This window comes from Budorcas taxicolor, chromosome 9 (genome assembly GCF_023091745.1).
Source record: "Budorcas taxicolor isolate Tak-1 chromosome 9, Takin1.1, whole genome shotgun sequence".
In the NCBI taxonomy this organism is placed as follows: Eukaryota; Metazoa; Chordata; class Mammalia; order Artiodactyla; family Bovidae; genus Budorcas; species Budorcas taxicolor.
In genome coordinates this window covers 67037301-67045693 of record NC_068918.1, presented here as the reverse complement: position 1 = coordinate 67045693, position 8393 = coordinate 67037301, and positions in this window count along the sequence as shown.

Here is an 8393-nt window from a genome sequence, read left to right as displayed (position 1 = left end):
ATGGGAGTAAGACTCTGCTCATCACTGTGGGGGAATTAAAGGAAATGGGAAACTCAGTCTCAAACTCTTCATACCACTGTTTGATGTTTCACAAATTTGCAAACTTACATGGGTGTTTCGACTGTATTACCTAATACAGAATTAGGCACGTCTGGGGTGTGTATGTGTGCTTTGTTTTGTTTGTTTGGTTTTGAGTGCTTATGAAACAAAGGGAGTCAAGCTGAGTCATTGAGTCCCTTTAAAAAGTCCCTAATCCCTCTTCCATTTGGGAATTTTGAATCTGAAAAGTTCAAGTATTTTATGTATGATACAATCTTTCTAGAAAACCATCTGTACAAACCCCTACACTCTTCAATCTGTGCGTTCAGTGTATTGACATTAAGCCACATCCGGGAAATCTGGCTTTAACAGTAACTTTGGCCCTCTGATGGTTTTCCCAGTGCCCCTTCACTTCTTAGGCTCCTTTTTGATTCCAATTAGTCTCTTATTTTTTGAGGGTTAAGTTTCCAAGTTGAAAATAAGTATGTTGTATTTTCTGGGATGCGTTGTACTTATAATAGATGCATATATAGAAGATGTACTTATATAAATGCACTGTACATTGTACTTATGGTATTATTAGTAAATGAATATGTCTTTACCTGAAATGGATTAAGAAAAACAAGACCGCAAATGGTTTATAGTTTACAGTGAGAATGTATGTTGGACATGGATTGTGTGAGGTCTTCACGTGTCTCTGGGTCCTCTCAAGAATTCATCTTGGTGGTTTAGTCCCTAAGTCACCTCTCACTCTCGTGACCCCATGGACTGTAGCCCACCAGGCTTCTCTGTCCAGGGGGATTCTTCAGGCAAGAATACTGGAGTGGGTTGCCATTTCCTTCTCCATGAAAAATGAAAGTGAAAGTCATTCAGTCATATCTGACTCTGCGACCCCATGGACGCAGTCCAAGGAATTCTTCAGGCTAGAATACTGGAGTGGGTATTATCCAGTATAAATAACTATCCCTTTCCCTTCTCCAGGGGATCTTCCCAACCCAGGGATGGAACCCAGATCTCCCACATTGCAGGCAGATTCTTTACCATCTGAGCCACAGAGAAAGTGCAAGAATAGTGGAATAATGGAATAATCCCTTTTCCAGGGGATGTTCCTGACCCAGGAATCAAACTGGGGTCTCCTGCATTGCTGGTGGATTCTTTACCAACTGAGCTATCAGGGAAGCCCAGATTCATCTTGAGGACAGATCAAAGCCCTTAGCAGGTAGTATCACCTAATAACTCTGATAATAGATATTAAAAAGTTTGTGAATATAGCAGGAATTCCTCCACTGGATAGTAAACTTCTTAAAGGAAAAGACCTTGTATTTCTAACTCCCCAGTATCTGATAACACAGGGTGGCACTTAGTAGGTATTGATAGATATTGATTAGACCTCAACTTGATTAAAAAGTGCTTAGGAATTGTTGCTTTTTCTGTGTCTGAGCCCCAAAAGTGGGGTGTTCAGTCCTTATGTAGGTTATAGTTTATCATTTCTTTATTTCTATCCACTATATATCATAGGTGAAAAGCAATAATAATACAAATCTTTGGTTGAGAAGCTTTTGATAAAATTAATTCAATTTACTTCTTAGAAAGTTTTTGTCTATCTCCCAAGCTTATTTCCTAATATGGCAAATAGTGTGTTTCAGAGAGAGTTTTCTTGACTTGGTTTTACTTTTAGTTAATACTTCTAAAATGAGGTTAATACTTCAATACCAGAAGTTGCTCATTTCTTGTTGGGAGTTGTGGTTATTGAGGAAGGGGAGTTCCTTTAAGGTGGTTAACACTTTGGAATCCCCAGGGATGGTCCATGACAAAGGCGATTAGCATTCTGAAGCGATACTGGATACTCTTCAAACCACAGCCAGTTAATCTGAGTCATAGTCACCAACCAGTTCAGTTTGAATACAAAAAGGGAAAAAAAGGATGAAATCCTCATAAAAGTACAGTGTACCCAGTAGAAAATTATTCAGTGCCGCTTCAGAATTTTGAGATCCAACCCACTGAAATATTTACACTTAGCATTCCAAAGAGGCTACCATATCAAGTATCTGCCATAAACTTTGCTACACTATATTGTGCTATTTTTAACATATTTTGTTGAACACACACTCTTTAAACTTGTTCATAACCTCTTCCTTAGTTTTTTTTTTTCTTCAAAAGAGATTTTTTTGCTGACATCCTAAGCTTCAAATTAATTAAGGTACTTTTAAAAGATGTCATGTCAAGTGTAATATAAACTATTGAGTTTATCTGAACAACATAAGCCATCATATCATTTGTCAGAGGTTATCTGTGTGAGTGATAAGTCTGAATGGACATGCAGATCACTGCCATGCACCTGGGTCACTGATGACTTTCTAGCAGGGGATCTCATGTGATCATAAAGAGTAATACAAACCGAGAGTGAAATTAAAAATGTTTCCAGAAATAACTTATGAATTAGTGTTTATGAAGATAACTGAGTATTTCTGGCCGTTACTGAAGAGGGTCTTCCCCTCTCCATCCTGCTCTACAGCCAGTCTCGGCACACACAGGTTACCTAATCACAGTCATCTTATCCAGTTTTAGCTGCTGCCACTGCCACCTGCTCTAAATTTGACTTTCATTTATATATATATATATATTATCTTTTGCTCTCCCAAGCAAAAATCCTTGACAGATAAGGAATATAGCGTAATATGTAGAATTCAGGTTTTATAAGCTTGGATTTATATACCAACTTCAGATTCCTGGAAGTGGGATTTGGAGCAAGTTACTTAACAGTTTCCCTTCCTACCCAGGCCCTCCTCATGAGGTTATCCTGATCTTAAGAAGCAGGCAGTATGACAACTTTCAGAGTTGTACAGTGGAGGTGAGAAAACATAATGCTAATTTCCCAGCATAATGTTGGCACATAATAAATGAATAAATGTTAACATACTGAGAGGAAAAGCAGGTTAGCAGGGCCCCAAGACCCAGCTGAAAGTCCACTAACCACCCCCTTCTCTCTCAGCCTCAGTTTTTTCATTTATAAAATGGGCAGAATATTTCTTGACCTTCCTCACCGAATTAAGTGGTTTAAGGAAACGAAATTTTGTGCATGTGAAATTATTTTATAAAAACTGTAGGATATTAAAGTGTTATGAATATGATTACAAAGTTTTGGAGAATTAGCTTTATTCCTATTGGGAAAGGTATATGTGTATATATATATATATATATATATACACATATATATTTTTTTCCAACTGGAGCTCAATGGTTCTCTTCTGCTGAAGGTTGTGGTGTCTCTTTTTTTTTCTTTAATGACTCATATGGCGCTTGCTATGAGGCTATGAGTTATCTCCAGGTTGGTTTTCTTCCTTCCTTCCTTTTTCTTTCGTTCTCTCTTCTGTCTTCCTCTTTCCTTCCTCCCTTCCTCCTTTCTTTCTTTTTTTTTCTTCTGTAGCCTCAGCTCTGCTCTAATCTGTTCAGGAACAAGAACTCAGCTTTAAACCTTGGGCTGCAGTGTTCAGAGCTCACAGCACAGGCTAAGGGTGAAATCATCTCTGAGATGGAAATAGCCATCAGATGAGGGAAATCTAGAGGGAGGAAGCTGGGCTCTTCAGAGAGTATATATCAAAGTGTTGTATCAATGCTAAATCCCTTCTTTCTCCCTATGTGATGAACAAATACTATGTCTTACTAATTTTTTAAAATCCCAGTACCTGTCACAATAATTGGCATACAGCTGGCACTGAAAAATGTTTCTTGACTCTGAGATGAGTAGAAAATTACACAATTATTATTTTGTCATTTTATAATTATTTATGTTACATAATAATAACAGCATATAATATGTAGTAGTATATACATAATATAATAACAATAATAACAGCACTTATTAGGTACTTATGATATCATGTGTTTATAACCATATGCTCATTATTTTCATTTAACACTCAGAATGGCTTTACTAAGTAGATGCTATAATTATCCCCATGTTAGAGATGAGAAAGCTGGAGCTTTGGAAGGAGGTTCTGAGACACTGATGTAGGGCATGGGGGTGGCGAGTTAAGTAAGACAAAATAATTACAGGGGAGAATTGAGGGTCCAAATGAGGATGGAACACGTGGGTTTGAGATGAAGCTTTCAACACAGTTACTATGTTTATCTCAATAACACTCTGCAGCCCGGAGCGGTTGGTGGAAACCAGTTTTTACGTAGATGTTATCCCCTTCATGCTTCCTTGGACTTGATGGCTATGAGTCACTCAATAAAGAGAAGTTAACGCATGGAGATAGGAACCAATGAAATATGTTCTTCAGCCTGGTGGAGACAAGTAATTGCCATTGGCTCTGGAGAATAGAGATACTTCAAAGCTTCCTCTAAGTGAGCTTTACCAATTCCCTCTCTAGCAAAACTCCTTGGCTCCTGGCCTGTATGATCTTAGCTTTGTTCAGGAAATTCTGCCTAAGAGGCCTCAGAAGAGAGGCTGGTAAACTTGACATCCTATACACAGCTAAGTTATTTGCTAACAGGTTTGGGGATAGAGGAGGAGAGAGTAATTCACACCAAAGAACTGGGCCATTTGGGCAGAGTGGCTTTGGGTCATTCATCAAAAGTCATTATACCATCTACGTCTCCTATAACTAAGACAGTGGTTATACTAGCTGTGAAGGCGAAGCTTGCTCCTTTTCATCAAATTCAAGCTTGCTTAGAGAAAGGTAGGAGGGCTATGTCTGATCAGAAATGGGTGAGTAGTACATAACTGGTTGACTTTAATTTCCTTGGGCAAGGAAGCATTTGATATCATATCAACCCAGCACTTAGTTTTTACATTCAGCTTCCCAGGTGGCTCAGATGGTAAAGTATCTGCCTGCAATGCAGGAGACCCAGGTTTAATCCCTGGGTCGGGAAGATTCCCTAGAGAAGGGAATGGCAACCCACTCCAGTATCCTTGCCTCGAGAGTCCTATGAACAGAGGAGCCTGATGGGCTATTATCCATGGGATCACAAAGAGTCGGACATGACATAGCAACTAACGCTTTCACTTTCTTTCACTTTCTACAAAAACAGCTGGTACAAATTATTGTGCTATTATGGCTGACGTTTGTACCTGGATGATGTAGCACTCTGAGAAGAAAGCAGAGCGGATGGTGAGAAACTATAAAATGATGTCAACTAAGGCTCAGGTAGAAAAGGTGGTCACGTTTGCCTTGGGCAGCCGAGGCTATGGCACAGGCTCTCATTAGCAGCCAGGGCTGTACCTTGTGTCTTCCTGAGACACTTTGAATTTACCTGGATTTCAAGTGCAATCTGGACACCAGGAGAGTTAAAAGCTCCTCGGATGAGTTGAGCTGAGAACCCCTGTTTAGGGGGCAGTAGGCCTGACTGTGAAATGAGGAAAGCCTTCAAACGTAAAATGAACTAGGTCTCCTCGCTTCACCCCAAGAAAAGAATCAGCATTAGTGCTAAGGGGTGATATGAAGGCTTATCTGGGCTCAAAGGAAAGAAGACTATTTGAAAAGCTTTGAGCTGTACTGAAAATGGAAGTAGTTTAGTGGTAAAGAAGCTTTGATCTCTAGAGGTGGTCAAGGAGAAGATGGACAACCATCACCTGGGAAGGTTGAACTTGGCCAGTGAGGGCCCCCTGTGCCAGGAGGACCAGAAGCATCATTCAGCCCCTCACCCTACATCAGAGCAGCTAAACTTTCTTTTTTTAATATTGGGTTTCCCCATAAGATTTCCTTTGAAGAAAGAAACCTGTTTTAAAAAAAAAAACAAAAAAACAACTTTAAAGTCACTCAACTAGTTGACCTTTATAACTATTACCAGCTCTGAAATTCTACAGTATTTAATCTTGTTTGATGTTTTCTAAGAAACAAAGCTACTGATTGATCCATTTTTCCGAAGTCTGAGGTGGCAAAGAAGGAGTTTGTGAAAGGGATGGAAAATGTGATTAGGAGGAAGGGGGTGCTGCTCTCAGCAGAGGGCCAGATGCAGGAGCCCTCAACCCTACGTAAGCTTGCAATCAATCAGAGTCTCTGGGGATGCTGTGTGGTGATAGCTATTCATGAAACACAGCAAGGTTGAGAGCCATGGGCTCCATGGGTGAGCTGTGAGAAGCGTTCTGTTGTACATGGAGCCAAACATGTCAGGCAGCCTCCAACACTGTGCTTCTTAAACTTCAGGTGCATCATATTCACCTGGATGGCTTATTCAAACATAGATGACTGCGCCTCACCCCCAGAGTTGCTGATTCAGTGAGTCTGTGACCAGGCGAAGAATTAACATTTTTACCAAGTTGCAGGTGATGCCAATACTTCTGATCTGGGGAGCACTGTCAGAGAACCACTGCCTGACAAAAGGGGTTTACTTTAGACCTGCAAAGAATCTCCTTATGGTGGGAAGGTGAATCACAGTATGCAGCAGCTTTGAGAGGATTGGGATAGTGCTCTTAACCACTGTGGTCTTCCTTGCAGAAATATACTCACCTAGTGTATCACCCAGGTGGCGCTAGTGGTAAAGAACCTGCCTGCCAATGCAGGAGAGGTAAGAGATGTGGGTTCAATCCCTGGATTGGGAAGATCCCCTGGAGGAGGAAATGGCAACCCACTCCAGTATTCTTGCTTGGAAAATTCTATGGGGCAGAGGAGCCTGGCGGGCTACAGTACATAGGGTTGCAAAGAGTTGGACATGATGAAGTGACTAAGCATAGTCTAATCATAGGGGAAACATCAGACATATCAATTGAGGGACACTCTACAACATACCTGACAAGTAAACCTCTCAAGATCATCAAAAATAAGGAAAGTTCGAGAAACTCTCATAGCAAGAGAAGCCTAAGGAGATATTAGACAACTAAATGTTACGTGGTGTTTTGGGTGGGATCCTGGGACAGAAAAAGATATATTGTGGAAAATTCGAGAGAATGATGCATTAATATTGATTCATTTGTTGTGACAAATGTACTGTAATACGATAACATGGGAAACTGACTCCTCTTCCTTTCTCACACTACAGCCACACAGTAGGAATATAATCCTAGTAAGAAAGGCAATTGTCCCAGTGACTTAAAATTCTTAGTAGAAATTTCCAACACTTTGATTCTCCTCATCTGGAAAACATCACCATGGTGACCCATCTCTCTCTTTCCATGCCTTCTTTTTTTGCAGATCCGAGACAATGTGCTCAATGTGGTAGTTGAAATGAAGGGCAGTCAGAGTCCTTTCCCCAGACAATATTTTGCTGCTGGTTTGTAGTTATGGGTGACCTTATTTCACGGACTTTGAGAGTGAACTTTATCAAATTCCTCATGTATCATTTAAGTTTTAAAGTGTCCTGGAACACTGCACTGTGGGCTCATGGTGTGCATGTGTATATGTTGGGAGGGGTTGCATAACACAACCACTCTCTGGACCTGTATGTTTGTTAATCACCCAGTATTCACATTGCATCTCCAACTTGGCTTTAGGTCCCCTCAGCCTTTTGGGTGCTTGTTGTTTACAGTTCCTGCCATGGTATCTGAGAAGGTTCCAGACAATAAGTAGAAATCACACCTGGTAAGGAGATAATACTGATTCAAGGGAAACTGAATACCCCATGTACAGTTACAATGGATTGGTTGATTTGGACCATTTATCTTTCCTTTTCAAGTGACTGAACTATACATTTGCAGGAGCTTAGTGAGGGTCTCACAGGTCCCCCTGGGGATTGGCAGTAGCTGAACTGATAGCTTTAAGGAAGAAGCTTAGATACCTAATTCATCTTCCATCTAGGCAGGGGCTCCCAGGGGATAATACTGCAGAGTCACATGTGAAACACAAAATTTGAAGCAGAAGGCTCTCATCACCTGGAATTTTCTCTCCCTAAAATTGAGCAACAATATTGAAAATAGTGACAACTTACAAGAGTTCATCTAGGGCACCAGGCACCAGTCTAATGGGTTCATTTCAGTCCCACAGAGGCATAGAGAAGGTAAATAACTTACTCAAGCTCATGCGGCTTGAAGTGGAACCAGGATTCTAGTCTAGGTCATCTGGCTCCAGAGCCCCTTCTGTCAAAAGGTTTGTGCATCTCTCTTAGAGCAGACAGTAGGAGATGTCCCACTCTTGAATAGCCTGACTAGAGGGTCCAAGATCCGGACTGGAATTTCCCAGAGAATGTCACAACTGTCTAGGGCTAGGAGAATGTCCTATCACTTAGCTGTACTTCATATAACTATCACCAACATCACCCCTGCTACTGCTGCTAAGTCACGTCAGTCGCGTCCGACTCTGTGCGACCCCATAGACGGCAGCCCACCAGGCTCCCCTGTCCCTGGGATTCTCCAGGCAAGAACACTGGAGTGGGTTGCCATTTCCTTCTCCAAAGCATGAAAGTGAAAAGTGAAA